General features: G+C 46.3%; 18 pseudogenes; all 18 read right to left on the bottom strand.

The window, feature by feature from the left end:
- Positions 1-1788: 1788 nt before the first annotated feature.
- On the bottom strand, positions 1789-1907 carry LOC143985451 (5S ribosomal RNA; annotated as a pseudogene).
- A 108-nt stretch (positions 1908-2015) lies between these two features.
- LOC143985118 (5S ribosomal RNA) lies at positions 2016-2134 on the bottom strand (annotated as a pseudogene).
- A 105-nt stretch (positions 2135-2239) lies between these two features.
- Positions 2240-2358, bottom strand: LOC143985594 (5S ribosomal RNA; annotated as a pseudogene).
- Positions 2359-2467: 109 nt separating this feature from the next.
- Positions 2468-2586, bottom strand: LOC143985164 (5S ribosomal RNA; annotated as a pseudogene).
- Positions 2587-2914: 328 nt separating this feature from the next.
- LOC143984975 (5S ribosomal RNA) lies at positions 2915-3033 on the bottom strand (annotated as a pseudogene).
- A 108-nt stretch (positions 3034-3141) lies between these two features.
- LOC143985175 (5S ribosomal RNA) lies at positions 3142-3260 on the bottom strand (annotated as a pseudogene).
- Positions 3261-3976: 716 nt separating this feature from the next.
- On the bottom strand, positions 3977-4095 carry LOC143985232 (5S ribosomal RNA; annotated as a pseudogene).
- Positions 4096-6411: 2316 nt separating this feature from the next.
- LOC143985396 (5S ribosomal RNA) lies at positions 6412-6530 on the bottom strand (annotated as a pseudogene).
- Positions 6531-6963: 433 nt separating this feature from the next.
- LOC143985911 (5S ribosomal RNA) lies at positions 6964-7082 on the bottom strand (annotated as a pseudogene).
- A 108-nt stretch (positions 7083-7190) lies between these two features.
- LOC143985153 (5S ribosomal RNA) lies at positions 7191-7309 on the bottom strand (annotated as a pseudogene).
- Positions 7310-18799: 11490 nt separating this feature from the next.
- On the bottom strand, positions 18800-18918 carry LOC143986361 (5S ribosomal RNA; annotated as a pseudogene).
- Positions 18919-19254: 336 nt separating this feature from the next.
- On the bottom strand, positions 19255-19373 carry LOC143986124 (5S ribosomal RNA; annotated as a pseudogene).
- A 109-nt stretch (positions 19374-19482) lies between these two features.
- On the bottom strand, positions 19483-19601 carry LOC143985030 (5S ribosomal RNA; annotated as a pseudogene).
- Positions 19602-20366: 765 nt separating this feature from the next.
- Positions 20367-20485, bottom strand: LOC143984606 (5S ribosomal RNA; annotated as a pseudogene).
- A 108-nt stretch (positions 20486-20593) lies between these two features.
- Positions 20594-20712, bottom strand: LOC143985198 (5S ribosomal RNA; annotated as a pseudogene).
- Positions 20713-21034: 322 nt separating this feature from the next.
- Positions 21035-21153, bottom strand: LOC143984757 (5S ribosomal RNA; annotated as a pseudogene).
- A 303-nt stretch (positions 21154-21456) lies between these two features.
- LOC143985071 (5S ribosomal RNA) lies at positions 21457-21574 on the bottom strand (annotated as a pseudogene).
- Positions 21575-21679: 105 nt separating this feature from the next.
- LOC143985701 (5S ribosomal RNA) lies at positions 21680-21798 on the bottom strand (annotated as a pseudogene).
- Positions 21799-22052: the final 254 nt, after the last annotated feature.

Raw genomic sequence — 22052 nt, 5'->3', positions numbered from 1 at the left:
TGCTCCTGCCCTACCCCTACCACCCCTGCGGAAGGGCCTGCCTCTTCCTCTGCCTGTCATTTTTTAAATGACCCAGTAACAAAAGTCTCAGTCCCTATACTGATAAAGGACTACTGCAGCAGAAGGGCAGAAGTCAGCAGTAGTGCACCTCAACCCTATGTATTGTGAACCTATACCAGTCCTTAAGGAATAGCAGACTGTACCTCATCCAACCCTATGTACTGTAGTACCCTATACCTTACCAGTCCTTATAAGGACCTTTGTGGAACAAGTAGGTTGTGAATGATTAGCAGACTATACCTCAGTCCCTATACTGATAAAGGACTATTGCAGCAGAAGGGCAACAGTCAGAAGTAGTGCACCTCAACCCTATGTATTGTGGACCTATACCAGTCCTTAAGGAATAGCAGACTGTACCTCACTCAACCCTATGTACTGTAGTACCCAATACCTTACTAGTCCTTATAAGGACCTTTGTGGAACAAGTAGGTTGTGAATGATTAGCAGACTGTACCTCAGTCCCTATACTGATAAAGGACTACTGCAGCAGAAGGGCAGCAGTCAGCAGTAGTGCACCTCAACCCTATGCATTGTGGACCTATACCAGTCCTTACAGAATAGCAGACTGTACCTCACTCAACCCTATGTACTGTAGTACCCTATATCTTACTAGTCCTTATAAGGACCTTTGTGGAACAAGTAGGTTGTGAATGATTAGCAGACTGTACCTCAGTCCCTATACTGATAAAGGACTACTGCAGCAAAAGGGCAGCAGTCAGCAGTAGTGCACCTCAACCCTATGTATTGTGGACCTATACCAGTCCTTACAGAATAGCAGACTGTACCTCACCCAACCCTATGTACTGTAGTACCCTATACCTTACCAGTCCTCATAAGGACCTTTGTGGAACAAGTAGGTTGTGAATGATTAGCAGACTGTACCTCAGTCCCTATACTGATAAAGGACTACTGCAGTATAGGGCAGCAGTCAGCAGTAGTGCACCTCAACCCTATATATTGTGGACCTATACCAGTCCTTACAGAATATCAGACTGTACCTCACTCAACCCTATGTACTGTAGTACCCTATACCTTACCAGTCCTTATAAGGACCTTTGTGGAACAAGTAGGTTGTGAATGATTAGCAGACTGTACCTCAGTCCCTATACTGATAAAGGACTACTGCAGCAGAAGGGCAGCAGTCAGCAGTAGTGCACCTCAACCCTATATATTGTGGACCTATACCAGTCCTTAAGGAATAGCAGACTATACCTCACTCAACCCTATGTACTGTAGTACCCAATACCTTACCAGTCCTTATAAGGACCTTTGTGGAACAAGTAGGTTGTGAATGATCAGCAGACTGTACCTCTGTCCCTATACTGATAAAGGACTACTGCAGCAGAAGGGCAGCAGTCAAGTATAATATTATTTCTATATTTGGAAGAAAGAATATTATACGTGTACAAGCCTATTACCATACCAGTCCTGAAAAGAACCTTTGTGGACACAGCTTCCTGCCTGTCCCTATTTAAACTGACAAAACACAGGCTGCTGGAACAATAACTTGAATAGAACTTTTGTGGACCTAATACTGTCCTGTACCCCATGATGGATGTGTCATCATAGGTCAAAGTTCTTTTACACAGTAAACACGGAAGTCTGCCGGTCGAACGATGGCAATAGTCCGCCAATCGGGCGGACGACGAACAGCCGAAATTCACGGCGAAACGACCGCCGGGCGAACCGTTCGGCCATCCCTATCGACAAGAACAGCATATTAAAAAAAGCCTAAGGCACCTGGTATTCCCAGGCGGTCTCCCATCCAGCTACTAACTAGGCCCGACCCTGCTTAGCATCCGAGATCAGACAAGATCAGGTGCATACATGGTTATGTGGTCATAGGGGATCTTGCTTGCCACTCTCAACCCTCTTGACAAAGGCCAAGATGGTCACCTCGGCAAACAAGCAGAAAAATAAAATAGGTCGTCAACGACAACAACATATTAAAAAAAATCCTTTGGCATCTGGTATTCCAAGGCGGTCTCCCATCCAGGTACTAACCAGGCCTGACCCTGCTTAGCATCTGAGATCAGACGAAATCAGGCGCATTCAGGTCAATGTGACCGTAAGCGATCTTGCTAGCCACTCTCAACCCTCTTGACATACGCCAAGATGGTCACCTCGGCAAACAAGCAGAAAAATAATACAAGTCGTCAACGACAACATATTAAAGAAAGGCCTATGGTACCTAGTGTTCCCAGGCGGTCTCCCACCCAGGTACTAACCAGGCCAGACCCTGTTTAGCATCCAAGATCACACGAGATCGGGCGCATTAAGGGTTATGTGGCCATAGGTAATCTTGCTGACCACTCTCAACCCTCTTGACAAACGCCAAGATGGTCACCTTCGGCAAACATGCAGAAAAATAAAACATGTCGTCGACGACAACAACATTTTATAAAAAAGCCTACGTCACATTGTATTCCCAGGCGGTCTCCCATCCAGGTACTAACCAGGCCTGAGCCTGCTTAGCATCTGAGATCAGACGAGATCGGGTGCATTCAGGGTGATGTGCCCATAGGCAATCTTGCTAGCCACTCTCAACCCTCTTGACAAATGCCAAGATGGTCACCTTCGGCAAACAAGCAGAAAAATAAAACATGTCGTCGACGACAACAACATACTAAAAAAAAGCCTAGGGCACCTGGTATTTCCAGGCGGTCTCCCATCCAGGTACTAACCAGGCCCAACCCTGCTTAGCATCCGAGATCAGACGCATTCAGGGTCATGTGGCCGTAGGTGATCTTGGTAGCCACTCTCAACCTTTCTTGACATACGCCAAGATTGTCACCTCTGCAAACAAGCAGATAACAAAAAACAGGTCGTCAACGACAAAAACATAGTAGAAAAAAGCCTATGGCACCAGGAATTCCAAGGCGGTCTCCCATCCAGGTACTAACCAGGCCTGACCACGCTTAGCATCTGAAATCACACGAGATCGGGCGCATTAAGGGTGATGTGACCGTAGGCGATCTTGCTAGCCACTCTCAACCCTCTTAACAAACGCCAAGATGGTCACCTCGGCAAACAAGCATAAAAATAAAACGGGTCATCAACGACAACAACATATTAAAATAAAGCCTACGGCACCTGGTATTCCCAGTCGGTCTCCCATCCGGGTACTAAACAGGCCCAGCCCTGCTTAGTATCCGAGGTCAGACAAGATCGGGTGCATACATGGTTAAGTGATCATAGGCAAGCTTGCTAGCCACTCTCAACCCTCTTGACAAACGCCAAGATGGTCACCTTGGCAAACAAGCAGAAAAATAAAACGGGTCATCAACGACAACAACATATTAAAATAAAGCCGACGGCACCTGGTATTCCCAGGAGGTCTCCCATCCAGTTACTAACTTGTCCCGACCCTGCTTAGCATCCGGGATCAGACAAGATCAGGTGCATACATGGTTATGTGGTCATAGGTGATCTTGCTAGCCACTCTCAACCCTCTTGACAAACTCCAAGATGGTCACCCTTTGGCATCTGGTATTCCCAGGCAGTCTCCCACCCAGGTACTAACCAGACCCAAACCTGCTTAGCATTCGAAATCAGACACAGTCAGCGTGATGTGGCCGTTGGTGATCTTGGGAGCCGTTCTCAACCTTTCTTGACATACGTCAAGATGGTCACCTCTGCAAACAAGCAGATACATAAAACAGGTCGCCAATGACAAAAACATATAAAAAAAAGCCTATGGCACCTGGTACTCCCAGGCAGTCTCCCATCCAGGAACTAATAGGACCTACCCTGCTTAGCATCTGAGATTGGAGGAGATAAGGCACGTTCACAGGGATTGGCCGTAGGTGATCTTGCTAGCCAACTTTTAACCCTTTTGACAAACGCCAAGATGGTCACCTCGGCAAACAAGCAGAAAAATAAAATAGGTCGTCAACGACAACAACATATTAAAAAAAGGCTACGGCACCTGGTATTCCCAGTCGGTCTCCCATCCAGGTACTAAACAGGCCTGACCCTGCCTAGTATCCGAGATCAGAAGAGATCGGGCGCATTCAGGGTGATGTGGCCTTAGGTGATCTTGCTAGCCACTCTCAACCCTCGTGACATACGCCAAGATGGTCACCTCGGCAAACAAGTAGAAAAATAAAACAGGTCGTCGACGACAACAACATATTAAAAAAAAGCATTTGGCATCTGCTATTCCAAGGCAGTCTCCCATCCATGTACTAACTAGGCCTGACCCTGCTTAGCATCCGAGATCAGACGAGATCAAGCGCATTCAGGGTGATGTGGCCGTAGGTGATATTGATAGCCACTCTCAACCCTCTTGACAAACGCCAAGATGGTCACCTCAGCAAACAAGCAGATAAATAAAACGTGACGACGATGACAACAACATATTAAAAAAAAGCCTATGGCACCTGGTAATCCCATGCGGTCACCCATCCAGGTACTAACCAGGCCCGACCCTGCTTAGCATCTGAGATCAGGAGCATTTAGGGTGATGTGGCATTAGACGATCTTGCTAGCCACTCTCAACCCTCTTGACAAACGCCTAGATGGTCACCTCAGCAAACAAGCAGAGAAATAAAATAGGTAGTCGACAACAACAACAACAACATTAAAAAAAGCCTTTGGCATCTGGTATTTCCAGGCGATCTCCCATCCAGGAACTAACCAGGCCTGACCCTGCTTAGCATCAGAGATCAGATGAGATTGGGTGCATTCAGGGTGATGTGGCCATAGGTGATCTTGCTTGCCACTCTCAACCCTCTTGACAAACGCCAAGATGGTCACCTTCGGCAAACAAGCAGAAAATAAAACATGTCGTCGACGACAACAACATATTAAAAAAAAGCCTACGGCACCTGGTATTCCCAGGCGGTCTCCCATCTAGGTACAAACCAGGCCCGACTCCGCTTAGCATCCGAGATCAGACGCATTCAGGGTCATGTGGCCGTAGGTGATCTTGGTAGCCTCTCTCAACCTTTCTTGATATACGCCAAGATGGTCACCTCTGCAAACAAGCAGATTAAAAAAAAACAGGTCGTCAATGACAAAAAAATAGTAAAAAAAAGCCTATGGCACCTGGAATTCCAAGGCGGTCTCCCATCCGGGTACTAAACAGGCCCTACCCTGCTTAGTATCCCAGATCAGACAAGATCGGGTGCATACATGGTTAAGTGATCATAGGCGATCTTGCTAGCCACTCTCAACCCTCTTGACAAATGCCAAGATGGTCACCTCGGCAAACAAGCAGAAAAATAATAAAGGTCGTCGACGACAACGTATTAAAAAAAAGCCTACGGCACCTAGTGTTCCCAGGCGGTCTCCCATCCAGTTACTAACCAGGCCCGACCCTGCTTAGCATCCGAGATCACACGAGACTGAGCACATTAAGTGTGATGCGGCCTAAGGTGGTCTTGCTGTCCACTCTCAACCCTCTTGACAAATGCCAAGATGGTCACCTCGGCAAACAAGCAGAAAAATAAAATAGGTCGTCGACGACAAAAACATATTTAAAAAAAAGCCTACGGCACCTAGTGTTGTCAGGCGGTCTCCCATCCAGTTACTAACCAGGCCCGACCTTGCTTAGCATCCGAGATTGGACAAGATCAGATGCATACATGGTTATGTGGTCATTGGCAATCTTGCTAGCCACTCTCAACCCTCTTGACAAACGCCAAGATGGTCACCTCGGCAGACAAGCAGAAAAATAAAATAGGTCGTCAACGACAACAACATATTAAAAAAAGCCTACGGCACCTGGTATTCCCAGTCAGTCTCCCATCCAGGTACTAAACAGGCCCGACCCTGCCTAGTATCATAAGAGATCGGGCGCATTCAGGGTGATGTGGCCTTAAGCAATCTTGCTAGCCAATCTCAACCCTCTTGACATACGCCAATATGGTCACCTCGGCAAACAAGCAGAAAAATAATACTGGTCGTCGACGACAACAACATATTAAAAAAAAGCCTATGGCATCTGGTATTCCCAGGCGGTCTCCCATCCAGTTACTAACCAGGCCCGACCCTGCTTCGCATCCGAGATCAGACAAGATCGGGTGCATTCATGTTTATGTGGTCATTGGAGATATTGTTAGCCACTCTCAACCCTCTTGACAAATGCCAAGATGGTCACCTCGGCAAACAAGCAGAAAAATAAAATAGGTCGTCAACGATAACATATTAAAAAAAAGCCTTTGGCATCTGGTATTCCAAGGCGGTCTCCCAACCAGATACTAACCAGGCCTGACCCTGCTTATCATCCAAGATCAGATGCATTCAGGGTGATGTGGCCGTAGGCGATATTGCTAGGCACTCTCAACCCTCTTGACAAACGCCAAGATGGTCACCTCGACAAACAAGCAGAAAAATTAAATAGATCATCGTCGACAACAACTGCTATTCCCAGGCGGTCTCCCATCCAGGTACTAAACAGGCCCTACTCTGCTTAGCATCCGAGAGCAGACCAGATCAGGCGCATTCAGGGTGATGTGGTCGTAAGTGATCTTGCTTGCCACTCTCAACCCTCTTGACAAACACCAAGATGGTCAGCTCGGCAAACAAGTGATCAGGCGCATTCAGGGTGATGTGACCGTAGGTGATCTTGCTTGCCATTCTCAACCCTCTTGACAAATGCCAAGATGGTCACCTTTGCAAACAAGCAGAAAAATAAAACGGGTCATCAAGGACAACAACATATTAATATAAAGCCTACGGCACCCTTGTATTCCCGGAAGGTCTCCCATCCAGTTACTAACCAGACCCGACCCTGTTTAGCATCCGAGATCAGACAAGATCAGATGCATACATGGTTATGTGGTCATAGGCAATCTTGCTAGCCACTCTCAACGCTCTTGACAAACGCCAAGATGGTCACCTCGGCAAACAAGCAGAAAAATAAAATCGGTCGTCAACGACAACAACATATTAAAAAAAAGCCTACGGCACCTGGTATTCCCAGTCGGTCTCCCATCCAGGTACTAAACAGGCCCGACCCTGCCTAGTATCCGAGATCAGAAGAGATCAGGTGCATACAGGGTGATGTGGCCTTAGGCAATCTTGCTAGCCACTCTCAACCCTCTTGACATACGCCAAGGTGATCACCTCGGCAAACAAGCAGAAAAATAATACTGGTCGTCGACAACAACAACAGATTAAAAAAAAGCATATGGCGCCTGGTATTCCCAGGCGGTCTCCCATCCAGTTACTAACCAGGCACGACCCTGCTTAGCATCCGAGATCAGACAAGATCGGGTGCATTCATGTTTATGTGGTCATTTGCGATATTGCTAGCCACTCTCAACCCTCTTGACAAACGCCAAGATGGTCACCTCGGCAAACAAGCAGAAAAATAAAATAGGTCGTCAACGATAACATATAAAAAAAAAAGCCTTTGACATCTGGTACACGCGGTCTCCCAACCAGATACTAACCAGGCCCGACCCTGCTTATCATCCAAGATCAGACGCATTCAGGGTGATGTGGCCGTATGCAATATTGCTAGGCACTCTCAACCCTCTTGACAAACGCCAAGATGGTCACCTCGGCAAGCAAGCAGAAAAATAAAACAGGTCGTCGATGACAACAACATATTAAAAACAAGCCTATGGCACCTGGTATTCCCAGGCAGTCTCCCATCCAGGTACAAACCAGTTCCGACCCTGCTTAGCATCTGAGATCAGAGGAGATTGGGTGCATTCAGGGTGATGTGACTGTAGGTGATCTTGCTTGCCACCATAAACCCTCTTGACAAACTCCAAGATGGTCACCTCGAAAAACAAGCAGAAAAATGAAATAGGTCGTCTGTAAGGTGTTCGTCTTCTAGATTCCCCTGGATAGCCTAGGTTGGAGTGGCTTAATGGAGGTCCCATACGCCGGCGGTTAATCAAATACACATACACTCATGGGTACGTGGTGAAGATTACAGGGTTTAATGGGAAGTGGACCTTCTTTTATATGGTATTTACAAAGCCCTGCCCAGTGAGTTTCACATACATCAACAATTTAACTCATGACATTAGTTCTTTCCTGAAATGTAAGTTAAAGGTTATCTCCTGACAGTTATTTTCAACATCTACTGACTGACCATATTCTTGCGTAACCAGTCCTTATCTTAGCTTTGTGCCTCTCACCGCAGACAGATGTTTCCTGATGTGTCAATATCTTGCATAGACCCTTCTGGAGAGACATGCAGATATCTATCATCTAGTCACGTAGGCCAGTATGCTGGTGTCTCAATTCTGAAGCTATTGAGAAATGCAAACCAAAGAATATTGGTACTAGATTTTTGACTTAGTATATCTTTTGGTAATTTCAATAAGTATTCCCTTATAATCCTCCCTTTGATCATTCTGTGATTTACATAATGATCATTCCTTTTCTAATTTAATAGCACAGGCTTCATACTCCGAACCCTTGTGCTCTTGGTTTTTATACCATACCGTTGGATCCTTAACAATGGAAGTGAGTTTCAGATCCTTCGGAGCGGCCGTGTTTCCCTTTTTACATAAACATTTGATTATCTTATAACAGGCATATAAAAATAGAATGAAGAGAATCACAGTGACAATTGTCATAGCAGCATTTCGGAGCCAAGATATTAATCCCCCAAAACTAAAACTGCTCGAGAAGGGATCCCAGTTTTTTCCTATGTTCCTTGCCTCTTTCTGTAGTTTATTTACCTCTTCCCTGTGTTGGGCAATAACGTCATAGTAGTCTGGGACTTCGATGCTGGTATTATGAATCCAGGTACAGCACTCATAATCCTCAGTAGTCTCACAGAGGCCAGTAAGGGCTGCACTCATACTTTCTATAGCCAACTCATGTAGTTCTAGTTGCTTCCTAATTGCCCTAGTTTCTAGATTTAGTTTGGTTATATCATCAGAATTTTCTTCCAGAATCTCATCAATTATGCCAGTGTAGTTATTTATTCTTTTCATTAGGTCAATTCCCCACCCTGTCCAGGAAGGGAACCATGCCCAGGCCATATCTTTTTCTAAAAACAATTCTCGTTTATTACGGTGTCTAAGGGGATATCTAGGATGCATGCTAGCTTCAAGGAGGTGACTTCCCTTGTTATCCCCTAATACCCCCATGATAGGAACCAGGGCTGCAAGGTAACACCACCCCTGGGGTTTGGTTGGGATCCAGGGGTGACAGAATTTGCCGCAGCATATATATGTGGTATTTCCTAGAGCTAGGGGCCGTTTATGGAACACGTTCCTAAGAGTATCAGAAAGGCCAGAGAGCATCAGAATTGACATTAATTGGTGTATTGTTGTCTTGGTACTGGAGCTAAGAAAGTCTAAAAAGGTGGCATTTAGGGTGGGATCTGAAGTATGGAAGAAAGAAGGACTGTTAAGCGATGTCATTGAAATGTTAAGTTTTGTTTGTTTGCAAACCTCGGCTCCATCTGTGGTGTTTCCCAGTCGGAAACACCAGTCTGGGAAGTGGCTTCTACCTATAATTTGGAAAGTGAGGGTTTTATTTGAAAGGGTCCTAGTAACATTCGTTAGGACGATAGGGGGTGTTCCATTAAGGAGGGGGGTAAAATTCAAGGGGACTGCCATGAGAGGGATTCTAGCTGTACTGGGATGTAGCTTGCTGCAGATCCAGCATTTCTCAAAATCGGATTTCTGAGCATAGCTATATTTGAATTTTAGTAGTAACATCTTGTCAGTCAGTCCCTTAGGTAACTCATTAACGGGTATAATACTTCTAATATGTCTTTGGCCGGGGGTATTATTCATCTTAGGTGGTCCACATATCCCTTTTAATAGACCTAAGTCTTTTGGATGATATATACAGTTGGCTATAAACCATGTGGGCAGGAATACAAGTAGTACCAGACTACCCCAGAGGCATACAGCCTTCCCTGACACTGAAGGTAAAAACATTTCTACAAGTTCTTATGCTTGTCCTTCTTCTTCGCTATCATGTAGGGTTTCAAGGGTTAATTGTCCAATGCCTTCCTGAATCTCTTGCAGTTCCGGTAGCTGTTCGGGTGGGTCGGGTTCTTCTTCAATAGGTGGGGGGTCGGGGGTTGTGGGAAGCGGTGGGCACTTTTTCAGCCTGCTGGCGTGGATCCAGGTGTTTCCTTGGTCAGTCAGGACCGCAGTTCTGGACACCTTTTCAACCTTCCAAGGTCCAGAGTAGATTGGTCCGATCCTCTTTTTGTGGGCCAGTTGCTTGACTAGCACTTGATCTCCTGGGATGAAGGGATGTGTTGGCTCTGTGGAAATAGGAGAGAAGGTGACAGAAACTTGTTCGTTCGTTTCATGAAGCATACTTACCAGGTTTTTCACGTACATTTCCTGTTGGGAATAAATGTCAATATCAGTGTCTTGGTCTAATGGGGTAGTTCTATGTTTGCGGGGACTCCCATCAAAATTTCAAAAGGTGAAAGTTTCGTTCTGGCGTGGGGTGCCGTCCTAATCTGGAATAGCACAGAAGGGAGGTGATCAAGCCATCCCTTCATTGTGCCCCCTGTGGCCTTTTTCAATTTATCCTTTATATTTCTATTCATTCTTTCCACTACCCCTGCGCTTTGAGGGTGATAGGGGATGTGTAGTTTCCATTGCAGCCCTAACAATTTAGCCACAGCCTGGGTAACGGAGGAGCTGAATGCAGGTCCCCTATCTGACCAAATAGATGTTGGTATGCCAAACCTACAAATCCAGTTATTCAGCAAACATTTTGCTGCTATATTGGCTGTCTCACCTGCACAGGGAGTGGCTTCAACCCAGCCTGAAAATTTATCTACGACAACGCACAGGTATCTTAGGTTCCCCTTTTGTTTTGGCATGTGTGTGAAGTCTACTTGTAAATCTGTAAGGGGACCTATTGGTGGGGGTAGATGACCATGTAGGCCATGCCGTTTGCCCTGCACATTGTTTTGAGCACAGGTAAGGCAACTTGTGGTCAGGAGTTTGACTTGTTTATTCAAGGCGTTTGTGCAGAAAGATTTGGTGTACATAGTGGCTAAAGGGACGGCACCTATGTGTCCTGGACCATGAAGGTAGGAGAGAATTAGAATACTGCTTGCCTCAGGTATTCCCAATATCTTCCCCTCTTTTGACCACAGACCCTCTGGGTCTTTGGTCAAGCCAGCCTTCACCCAATACAAGACATCTTCCTCAGTGGCTAATGATTGCATTTGTGCCACTACAGATTTAAAGTTAGGACAGGTGAAATGATCCTTAAAGTACATGGACATGGGGGTGGGCTCCTGGGTGGAGGACTGGGCTGCCTTTTTCGCTTCTCGGTCAGCTAAGGCATTTCCCTTAGAAAGTTTGATATTATCTGAAGAATGTGCTTTTACTTTAATTATTGCCACCTCTTTTGGGAGCAAAATAGCCCGAAGAAGTGCCTGAATCTGGGTAGCATTGGAAATAGGTTTATTATCTGCTGTTTTAAAACCTCTTTTAGCCCATATTACTCCGAAGTCATGCACCACCCCAAATGCATATCTACTGTCTGTGTAAATGTTCACCTTCTTATCTGTAAATAAAATGCAGGCCCTGGTGAGGGCTTCTATTTCAGCCACCTGAGCCGAAGAGGGAGGCAGTGGTTTGGCTTCTAATACCTTGTTTGGCAACTGGACTATTGCATATCCTGTTTGGAAGGTGGAATCGGAGGGACGGGAGCAACTACCGTCCACAAAAACATCGTCTGCATTGGTAATCGGTACGTCGGTGAGGTCTGGTCTTGGTGATGTGATAGACTCCACTCGTGTTATACAGTCATGAAACTGGTCTGGGTCTCGTGGTAGGCGTAACATGGAGTGCAAGAGACGGACGGCAGGGTTGTTGGCGGGAACATATTTGAGAGACAGATTGTCTGTGTTCATGAGGGAAATCTCATATCCACTGAGTCTTTGTGAGGTCATGTGTTGGGTGTTCATGTTCTGTATGAGGTGGGTGACAGAATGTGTGGTGTAAAGCGTCATCGGGTGTCCCAAGACCATCTTGTTGGCATCTTGTACGGCCATAGCACAAGCGGCTAAATTCTGAAGGCATGATGGCATGCCTTGAACCTGAAGGGGGAGTTTTTTAGATAGGTAGGAGACAGGGCGGTAGCCTGTTCCATGCTGTTGTGTCAAAACCGCGGCAAAAGAGGTCCCAGAGACTACACAGTATAGTTGAAAAGCTTTACCATAGTCTACCAACCCCAGGGCGGGTGCACATGACAAACTGTTCAATAGGGCCTGGAAGGCCTTAAGCCGTTCCTCTGTCCAATCAACCTGCCTAGGTGCTGTTGAGGCGGTGGCCTCTCTTAGTATGCCATCATAATGAGAACAGTCAGGGATCCACTGGCAGCAATACACCACAGCGCCCAAGAATGAGAGCAGGGCTGCCTTGTCTTTTGGGGGGCTCAGAGCTTGTAGGGCTGCGGCGCGTTTGTGGGAGACCATCCTTGTCCCCCTTTTTAGTATGCACCCCAAGTATTCCACTTGTGGCATACACCACTGTATCTTCTTTCTGGATGCTAAATGCCCGATGTGGGCTAGATGGTTCAACAGAGATGTGGAATCGACCGCACAATCTTCAGCAGTGCGACTGCACAAGAGCAAGTCGTCCACATACTGTATTAGCACCGACCCTCGCTCAGGCGTCCAAGACTTGACAGTCTCATTGAGTACCATAGAGAAGGCAGCAGGACTATCAACATACCCCTGAGGCAGGCGTGTCCAGGTTAACTGACCCGTCAACTGGCCCTCCGTCCAGGAGAAGGCAAACATAGGCTGGGCCTCTTCCGCAATGGGAATGCTAAAGAAGGCATTTGCTATGTGTAGCATAGAGAATGTGCCGGTATACATGAGAAGATAAAAGTGATGTCTGAGACTAGGGGTGGAAGTGGAATCACTTGTTTGTTAACTGCCCTTAGGTCTTGTACAAGTCTCCACTCCCCATTGGCCTTTTTTACGGGGTAAATGGGCGTGTTCCAGGGACTGATGATTGGTTTCAGGATACCTTTTGATATGTAATCATTAATTTGAGGGGAGATGCCTTTGACTTTCTCTGGGGGTAGGGGATACTGTTTTTGATATTGTATCCCCGCATCTGATCGCATTTGGGGTGCATATGGTGTGCAATTAATAAAGCCCACACTACCTTTGTTTTCTGCCCAAATTGTGTGATGGTCAAGGGAGGAAGGTATCATTAGAAAGAAACTCCTGTGTGCATGTCTTTTTGGGCTGTGTAAGTCACAAAGAGGGGAACTTGCAGTGAGGGAGCCGTCTTTGTCAAACTTAATGGTAATGTTTAACTGGGATAATAAATCTCTGCCCATTAGGGATACTGGACAGGAAGTCAGGACAGCGAAACTCTGCATACATAGCTCTAGTCCATCCGGGGTAGAGACTGGTAAAGGCGGGGTGACAGAATGAGTAACCGATGTCCCATTTATTCCAATAGAGTGTCCCTCAGTACACAGTGGTGTGTCATACCTCTCATCATTTAATGAGCTAAAAGTGGCACCTGAATCAAGCAGGAAACACACTATGTGGTTGTCTACGCGTAATATAACTTGTGGTAGACTCTTCCATGATAGGTTGTGGCACACCAGACTGAGGGAAGGGACATACTCTAGGCATCCCTATTGGGGGTGTGTTTGTCGGGTAGACGGCCACTGCATGAGGATTCGAGGGGGAGGTCTGTTAGAGGTTGGGGTGTAGGGTGGCTGTGCAAGCGCATGGTTTTGAGATGGTGTTTGGGGAGGTGGCGGGTATTGGGGGTACCTTGTAATGTGAGGGGGGGGGCGATTAGCAGCGTTGTACCCCCTTCCCCTGCCCCTTGGATAGCTCACCCTCTGTCTATATGGGCACTGTGATTTCCAATGTCCCTGTTCCCCACAATTGAAACATCCTTGGTCAGGTGGGTAGGGCTGCATGGTCATGAGGTGCGGTTGTGAGGATGAGGTTTCAGGTGTGACTAGGGTTTGTGTTTGTGTCAAGGAGGGGAAAATTCCCCCTTTTTGTTCAAAGACCCCTGAAGTCTCTCTGGACCTAGCGTCCTTCATGAATTCATCTGGTGCTTGCTCCGCCCGTTTGGGGTTTGTGAATTTGAGCAATTGCGTCACTTTGGGATCGCCTCCCGACATGATGGTAGTGGTAAATAATTGTGGTGTGGCCCCATCTACAGCTTTCCATAGGGAGTATACTCTGGTACAGTAATCATAGAATTTCTCTTTAGGTCCCTGCTTGGCTAGGATCAGTTCTTGGAGTGCAGAAGGTCCTTTGTATAATTTGGACCAATGACCTCCCATGCCTTTCCAAAAGGATATCCAATCCTTATCGGTCTGGATATGGGTTGTCCATAGGTCGTTTACAGGGGCTACTTCTGGGCTGTCTGGGTCTACAATGCTAAGAATACTTTTTATGTCATCTTTGTCAAGCCCTGTGCCTGCACTATATTTTCCCAGAAAGGTACCTGCATCTCGTGGATACTTCTTGGGATTGGGACATAGTTCTTTTATTTTGGAGAGTGTACCCAAAGGTAATGGTATATGCACTTCGGTGTCCCCTATGGTCATCAAAGGTGCTTTGAATGAAGCCCCTACTGCTTCTTTCTCAGTTTCCTCTTCTATGGATAATGTCCCTTTTTTACTAATTGGACCTGACTCCTCAATTTTGTGAATAGGTGTCTCTTTTGTATGGCTTCTTGTAGTGGTGGGGGGCAGCGATATAATCCTATCCTGCGCTTCTTTTAACATTTCCTCCTTTTTCCCTAATTGCCTTTTTATCTTTTCTAGTTCCTTTTTTAAGTCCTCCATCCTTTGTTCCTCTCTCTCTCTTCCCTCCTGGAATTCCTTCTCCCTTTCTTCCAAGTCTTTCTGATACCTTTCTAACTCTATTTTCCTATCCACTTGTACCTTTTCTGCCTCATTGAGGACTATTTCTTTTTGTTTTAGGTCTTCCATAAGTGTTTCTAACTCAGTTCTCCTTTTCCCTATTCTCTCTTCTTCCTCCGTTTTCTTCTCTTCAAACTCTTTTATTTTTGCCTCTAATTCCTGCTTTTCGGGACTACCCACCTCTTCTTGTCCTGTAACTTCTTCCTGTCTCCCCTCTTCCTCTCTGCCCCTACTTACTTGTTCCCATTGGGCCACTTGTTGTGGTGTTGCTGTGGTGTGTGCTATGGCGGCTAGGACTACAGGATCCAGTGAAGGATATAGTTGAAGGTATGAACCTGGCGTCCCATCCTCGTTTTTTACCATAACATAAGGTGGGGGTGGACATTGAGGCGGGGGAGGGGGAGGTGAAGGGGGTGCAGGGGCTTCAGCCATAGCACTGGGTCCTATATTTGGAGTAAGCTTTGTAGTTTTATTAATATGCTTCTTTTTATATTTGTGTAGACATTTATCCCATGCATGGTAACAATCTTTTATATATTGAATATTTTCCCACTTCCCTGGAGGGTACGAATTTTTGTGGATTTGGCATATTTTACTTACTTCCTGCCAGTCTTCCTCAGTACAAGGACCATATGGCCCTGGGTCATGTATCCCCAATTGCTGACACCTTTCTCGGACTTGTGTCCAAAATTGTTCTACCTGGGGGCCAGGGATCATATTACTGACAAATTCATAGGGTGATGGGGTGGCCATGGCTTGGGTTGCTGCAGAATTCCCCATCTAGTAGTCTGGGCAGTGTGTGTCTAGTGGCAGGACACAGGTGATAACACCCGGTTTGTCCAACAATCCGGTCTCTGGTCTGGGAGTAGGATCCCTGATCTTTTGGGGCAGATGGACTTATATAAAACTATGAAGATTTACCCTTAATATACGATGAAGGGTAAATCTTTCCTGGTGGCGGGATATACCCCTCTTATACCAAGTCTGCAAGAGAAGCCTGTAGGTCTAGTGGTCAAAAGAATCTACCTTTCATAAATGCTAAGAAAAAAATAAACCTAGCGTGCAGTGTGAACAGGCGGGTGCTACCTCACTACAATCTGGTTCTTAATATTCTGTATTCATTTAACAACATTTGGGTTTATTCAAACAGATATCCACTCTATATAATTATATCTTATACAACGTTAATACTCTATATACTTACGCTTGCACCTAAAGAGAAACAGACATATTTTTATGGTTTAAGATTTCAGCTTTAAAACTTTACATGTACATTTATCAAGTAATCACATCATGATGCATTTCATTATTTATAGTGCACTTTTAAAAGTTCTCAAGTGGGCGTCCATTTAGCCAATCCTTATGTCACGGGCGTATATGATACCTCCCGTGTTAGAATATAATCATGAATCTCTCTCTTAGTTTATAGTCGGACCAACCTAGTCAGACTCCTCAATACCTGCGAACCCTTTTCACCCCCCAAGGGACCAGCCTAGTCCGTTGCGAAGGCACAGTTTATATATATATATATACAATTAAATTTCTTATAATGGTTGTTTGGACAGGTCAAGCATAAACGCCAATTACCATAAAAAGAGGCAAAAGGTGTAAATGACTTACCTGTGCAAACCCCACTTCCTGGTACCAAAACTGTAAGGTGTTCGTCTTCTAGATTCCCCTGGATAGCCTAGGCTGGAGTGGCTTAATGGAGGTCCCATACACCGGCGGTTAATCAAATACACATACACTCATGGGTACGTGGTGAAGATTACAGGGTTTAATGGGAAGTGGAACTTCTTTTATATGGTATTTACAAAGCCCTGCCCAGTGAGTTTCACATACATCAACAATTTAACTCATGACATTAGTTCTTTCCTGAAATGTAAGTTAAAGGTTATCTCCTGACAGTTATTTTCAACATCTACTGACTGACCATATTCTTGCGTAACCAGTCCTTATCTTAGCTTTGTGCCTCTCACCGCAGACAGATGTTTCCTGATGTGTCAATATCTTGCATAGACCCTTCTGGAGAGACATGCAGATATCTATCATCTAGTCACGTAGGCCAGTATGCTGGTGTCTCAATTCTGAAGCTATTGAGAAATGCAAACCCAAGAATATTGGTACTAGATTTTTGACTTAGTATATCTTTTGGTAATTTCAATAAGTATTCCCTTATATCGTCGTCGACAACAACTGCTATTCTGAGGCGGTCTCCCATCCAGGTACTAACCAGGCCCGACCCTGCTTAGCATCCGAGAGCAGACCAGATCAGGCGCATTCAGGGTGATGTGGTCGTAGGTGATATTGTTAGCCACTCTCAACCCTCTTGACAAACGCCAAGATGGTCACCTCAGCAAACAAGCAGAAATATAAAATAGGTCGTCAACGATAACATATAAAAAAAAAAGCCTTTGACATCTGGTACAGGCGGTCTCCCAACCAGATACTAACCAGGCCCGACCCTGCTTATCATCCTAGATCAGACGCATTCAGGGTGATGTGGCCGTAGGTAATATTGCTAGGCACTCTCAACCCTCTTGACAAACGCCAAGATGGTCACCTCGGCAAGCAAGCAGAAAAATAAAACAGGTCGTCGACGACAACAACATATTAAAAACAAGCCTATGGCACCTGGTATTCCCAGGCAGTCTCCCATCCAGGTACAAACCAGTTCCGACCCTGCTTAGCATCTGAGATCAGATGAGATTGGGTGCATTCAGGGTGATCTTGCTTGCCACCATAAACCCTCTTGACAAACTCCAAGATGGTCACCTCGACAAACAAGCAGAAAAATGAAATAGGTCGTCGTCGACAACAACTGCTATTCTGAGGCGGTCTCCCATCCAGGTACTAACCAGGCCTGACCCTGCTTAGCATCCGAGAGCAGACCAGATCAGGCGCATTCAGGGTGATGTGGTCATAGGTGATATTGTTAGCCACTCTCAACCCTCTTGACAAACGCCAAGATGGTCACCTCGGCAAACAAGCAGATAAATAAAACGTGTCGTCGACGACAACAACAAATTAAAAAAAAGCCTATGGCACCTGATATTCCCAGGCGGTCGCCCATCCAGATACTAACCAGGCCCGACCCTGCTTAGCATCTGAGATCAGAAGCATTTAGGGTGATGTGGCATTAGACGATCTTGCTTGCCACTCTCAACCCTCTTGACAAACGCCTAGATGGTCACCTTGGCAAACAAGCAGAGAAATAAAATAGGTCGATGACAACAACAACAACATATTAAAAAAAAGCCTTCGGCATCTGGTATTCCCAGGCGGTCTCCCATCCAGGAACTAACAAGGCCCGACCCTGCTTAGCATCCGAGATCAGACAAGATCGGGTGCATACATGGTTATGTGGTCATAGGTGATCTTGTTAGCCACTCTCAAACCTCTTGACAAACGGCAAGATGGTCACCTCGGCAAACAAGCAGAAAAATAAAATAGGTCGTCGACGACAACAACATATTAAAAAAACCTTTGGCATCTGGTATTCCAAGGTGGTCTCACATCCAGGTACTAACCAGGCCCGAACCTGCTTAGCATCCGAGATCAGGCGCATCCAGGGTGATGTGACCGTAGGCGTTCTTGCTAGCCACTCTCAGCCCTCTTGACATACACCAAGATGGTCACCTCGACAAACAAGCAGAAAAATAATACAGGTCGTCGACGACAACATATAAAAAAAAAGCCTACGGCACCTAGTGTTCCAAGGCGGTCTTCCATCCAGGTACTAACCAGGCCCGACCCTGCTTAACATCCGAGATCACACGAGAGCCAGCGCATTAAGGGTTATGCGGCCGTAGGTCATCTTGCTGACCACTCTCAACCTCCTTGACACACGCCAAGATGGTCACCTCGGCAAACAAGCAGGAACATAAAACAGGTCGTCGACGACAACAACATATTATAAAAAAGCCTACGGCTTCTGGTATTCCAAGGCGGTCTCCCATCCAGGAACTAACCAAGTCCGACCCTGCTTAGCATCCGAGATCAGATGAGATCAGGCGCATTCAGGGTGATGTGACTGTAGGTGATCTTGCTTGCCATTCTCAACCCTCTTGACAAACGCCAAGATGGTCACCTTTGCAAACAAGCAGAAAAATAAAACGGGTCATCAAGGACAACAACATATTAATATAAAGCCTACCGCACCCTTGTATTCCCGGAAGGTCTCCCATCCAGTTACTAACCAGGCCCGACCCTGTTTAGCATCCGAGATCAGACAAGATCAGATGCATACATGGCTATGTGGTCATAGGCAATCTTGCTAGCCACTCTCAACGCTCTTGACAAACGCCAAGATGGTCACCTCGGCAAACAAGCAGAAAAATAAAATCGGTCGTCAACGACAACAACATATTAAAAAAAAGCCTACGGCACCTGGTATTCCCAGTCGGTCTCCCTTCCAGGTACTAAACAGGCCCGACCCTGCCTAGTATCCGAGATCAGAAGAGATCGGGTGCATACAGGGTGATGTGGCCTTAGGCAATCTTGCTAGCCACTCTCAACCCTCTTGACATACGCCAAGGTGATCACCTCGGCAAACAAGCAGAAAAATAAAATAGGTCGTCAACGACAACAACATATTAAAAAAAAAGCCTACGGCACCTGGTATTCCCAGTCGGTCTCCCATCCAGGTACTAAACAGGCCCGACCCTGCCTAGTATCCGAGATCAGAAGATATCGGGTGCATTCAGGGTGATGTGACCGTAGGCGATATTGCTTGCCACCCTCAACCCTCTTGACAAACGCTAAGATGGTCACCTCGACAAACCAGCAGAAACATAAAATAGGTCGTCATCGACAACAACTGCTATTCCCAGGCGGTCTCTCATCCAGGTACTAACCAGGCCCGACCCTGCTTAGCATCCGAGAACAGACCAGATCAGGCGCATTCAGGGTGATGTGGTCGTAGGAGATATTGTGAGCCACTCTCAACCCTCTTGACAAACGCCAAGATGGTCACCTCGGCAAACAAGCAGATAAATAAAACGTGTCGTCGACGACAACATTTAAAAAAAAAGCCTATGGCACCTGGTATTCCCAGGCGGTCGCCCATCCAGATACTAATCAGGCCCGAACCAGCTTAAGCATCTGAGATCAGACGAGATCGGGTGCATTTAGGGTGATGTGGCATTAGACAATCTTGCTAGCCACTCTCAACCCTTTTGACAAACGCCAAGGTGATCACCTCGGCAAACAAGCAGAGAAATAAAATAGGTCGACGACAACAACAACAACATATTAAAAAAAAGCTTTTGGCATCTGGTATTCCCAGGCGATCTCCCATCCAGGAACTAACCAGGCCCGACCCTGCTTAGCATCCGAGATCAGACAAGATCGGGTGCATACATGGTTATATGGTCATAGGCAATCTTGCTTGCCACTCTCAACCCTCTTGACAAACGCCAAGATGGTCACCTCGGCAAACAAGCAGAAAAATAAAATAGGTCGTCAACGACAACAACATATGAAAAAAAAGCCTACGGCACCTGGTATTCCCAGTCGGTCTCCCATCCAGGTACTAAACAGGCCCGACCCTGCCTAGTATCCGAGATCAGAAGATATCGGGCGCATTCAGGGTGATGTGGCCTTAGGCAATCTTGCTAGCCAATCTCAACCCTCTTGACATACGCCAAGATGGTCACCTCGGCAAACAAGCAGAAAAATAATACTGGTCGTCGACGACAACAACATATTTAAAAAAAGCCTATGGCACCTGGTATTCCCAGGCGGTCTCCCATCCAGTTACTAACCAGGCGCGACCCTGCTTAGCATCCGAGATCAGACAAGATCGGGTGCATTCATGTTTATGTAGTCATTGGCGATATTGCTTGCCACTCTCAACCCTCTTGACAAACGCCAAGATGGTCACCTCGGCAAACAAGCAGAAAAATAAAATAGGTCGTCAACGATAACATATTAAAAAAAAGCCTTTGGCATCTGGTATTCCAAGGCGGTCTCCCAACCAGATACGAACGAGGCCCGACCCTGCTTATCATCCAAGATCAGACGCATTCAGGGTGATGTGGCCGTAGGCGATATTGCTAGGCACTCTCAACCCTCTTGACAAACGCCAAGATGGTCACCTCGGCAAGCAAGCAGAAAAATAAAACAGGTCGTCGACGACAACAACACATTAAAAAAAAGCCTATGGCACCTGGTATTCCCAGGCAGCCTCCCATCCAGGTACAAACCAGCTCCGACCCTGCTTAGCATCTGAGATCAGACGAGATTGGGTGCATTCAGGGTGATGTGACCGTAGGCAATCTTGCTTGCCACCCTCAACCCTCTTGACAAACGCCAAGATGGTCACCTCGACAAACAAGCAGAAAAATAAAATAGGTTGTCGTCAACAACAACTGCTATTCCCAGGCGGTCTCCCATGCAGATACTAACCAGGCCCGACCCTGCTTAGCATCCGAGAACAGACCAGATCAGGCGCATTCAGGGTGATGTGGTCGTAGGTGATATTGTGAGCCACTCTCAACCCTCTTGACAAACACCAAGATGGTCACCTCGGCAAACAAGCAGATAACGTGTCGTCGACGACAACAACATATTAAAAAAAGCCTATGGCACCTGGTATTCCCAGGCGGTTGCCCATCCAGATACTAACCAGGCCGACCCTGCTTAGCATCTGAGATCAGACGAGATCGGGTGCATTTAGGGTGATGTGGCATTAGACGATCTTGCTAGCCACTCTCAACTCTCTTGACAAACGCTTAGATGGTCACCTCGGCAACCAAGCAGAGAAATAAAATAAGTCGACGACAACAACATATTAAAAACAAGCCTATGGCACCTGGTATTCCCAGGCAGTCTCCCATCCAGGTACAAACCAGTTTCAACCCTGCTTAGCATCAGAGATCAGATGAGATTGGGTGCATTCAGGGTGATGTGACCGTAGGCAATCTTGCTTGCCACCATAAACCCTCTTGACAAACTCCAAGATGGTCACCTCGACAAACAAGCAGAAAAATGAAATAGGACAACAACTGCTATTCTGAGGCGGTCTCCCATCCAGGTACTAACCAGGCCCGACCCTGCTTAGCATCCGAGAGCAGACCAGATCAGGCGCATTCAGGGTGATGTGGTCGTAGGTGATATTGTTAGCCACTCTCAACCCTCTTGACAAACGCCAAGATGGTCACCTCGGCAAACAA

The sequence above is a fragment of the Lithobates pipiens genome, unplaced genomic scaffold (genome assembly GCF_037356315.1).
Source record: "Lithobates pipiens isolate NorthernLeopardFrog02 unplaced genomic scaffold, aLitPip1_a1.2 Scaffold_16, whole genome shotgun sequence".
Lineage (NCBI taxonomy): Eukaryota > Metazoa > Chordata > Amphibia > Anura > Ranidae > Lithobates > Lithobates pipiens.
This window is presented reverse-complemented; position numbering and strand designations above follow the sequence as displayed.